This window comes from Phyllobates terribilis, unplaced genomic scaffold (genome assembly GCF_046119375.1).
Source record: "Phyllobates terribilis strain yellow unplaced genomic scaffold, ASM4611937v1 Scaffold_888__1_contigs__length_569004, whole genome shotgun sequence".
Classification (NCBI taxonomy): Eukaryota; Metazoa; Chordata; class Amphibia; order Anura; family Dendrobatidae; genus Phyllobates; species Phyllobates terribilis.
In genome coordinates this window covers 46,403-47,718 of record NW_027363648.1, presented here as the reverse complement: position 1 = coordinate 47,718, position 1,316 = coordinate 46,403, and the positions used below count along the sequence as shown (strand labels likewise).

Below are 1,316 nucleotides of genomic sequence, written 5' to 3'. Positions count from 1 at the left end.
CATGTGCTGATTCACATTATTATTTTGGATTATAGGCTATAATTGGATGGCCTATAAACCTGTACATACCTGACAATGAGGACGAGGATGACTCGTTGATTTTAGCAGTGAAACACTGATTGTCTCCATTAGTTTTGGAAGAGGAAGACTCTTTCTGCCTGTTTGGTAGAAGAAAGACCAGTAAATTAAAAGTAAAAACAATAGAAAAAATGAAGAACACCTGATTGTGAGGCCAATTAGGACAACCTAGAGGGGATACCCTGCCCAGGCCCTCAACTAGTAATATTGGCCTGAATTGAGCTGGAAATGAATGGCTGGTCAAAATGATCAACTGTTTTTGCAGTGTTATCACAAGCCAGATGCACAGAGGGGTGGTGGATGCTGGATTTAGATTTGTGTTACTCGTGTCTTGTATTTGGTTCTGAACATATATCAGAACTAAATCTCATAATAATAATAATCTACTCACATGTCTGAGTGTTTTTCACTGTTCTCTTGGGAACACTGTGGAGGTGACATAGGCTCTACATTGGTCATCATCCCGGTATTGGTGATATTTAGCTAAAATACACGGAGAAAAATACATTGATTTATTTTTAAGCATTTTTGTAATTATAGGTTTTAGACATATTAGTAGCCACATACTTACTTTAGAAAACCTTTGATAAGATGATACAAAGTTTTTTATTTCTGGCCAGTCATTGTCCTCTCTTGTGTCCGCCTCATCTGAATTCATGTGTCTGCTACAACGAGCTACAAAGTACAAGTGTTATCAGAGATAATTAGTATAAGACCTGGTCAGACAGTCACCCTGTTATCACTAATAATGATGAGAACTTATTTTCACATAAAATGAAAGACAAGACACAAAGCAGTTTTCTGCAGATGACGTCTCATTTTACTTACTGATAAAGTAGCGGGTGTCCTCATCTGACTTTAGCTCAGGAACGAACAGGGGCTTCTGACTTAGAAGGTTGTCAAAGTCTAAGTGATGCAGAAATGGATGCATTTTGATCTCATTTGCTCCTCCTGGAAAAGGAAGACAAGAAAGAAAGTGATAGTCATTTTTAGAGAAACTGCTCCATATCGGTACAGTTTGTTAACCTGAACTGAAGATGTAACTGAACCTCATGGACACAACCATTTGTCTGGTCACAGAGGTGTAATAAGTCATAATACTATTATAATATTACCTGTCCCAAGTCTATCTGCTGGATCTTTTCTGAGCAGCTGAGTGATGATGTCCTGAGCATCGGGTGGAGTAGAGTATTTATGATATGTCCAAATTAATTTATCTGTTATATAAAAAGCAAATA

At 37.5% G+C, this 1,316-nt stretch overlaps 1 long non-coding RNA gene across 1 annotated transcript; it reads right to left on the bottom strand.

Annotated features, from left to right (window-relative positions):
* Window positions 1-468: 468 nt before the first annotated feature.
* On the bottom strand, window positions 469-1,027 carry LOC141240609 (uncharacterized). The gene is made up of 3 exons (XR_012305794.1): window positions 907-1,027; window positions 650-753; window positions 469-561 (listed from the first exon to the last, which is right to left on the bottom strand). It is a non-coding gene; the product is annotated as an uncharacterized lncRNA (long non-coding RNA).
* Between the last annotated feature and the right edge of the window lie 289 nt (window positions 1,028-1,316).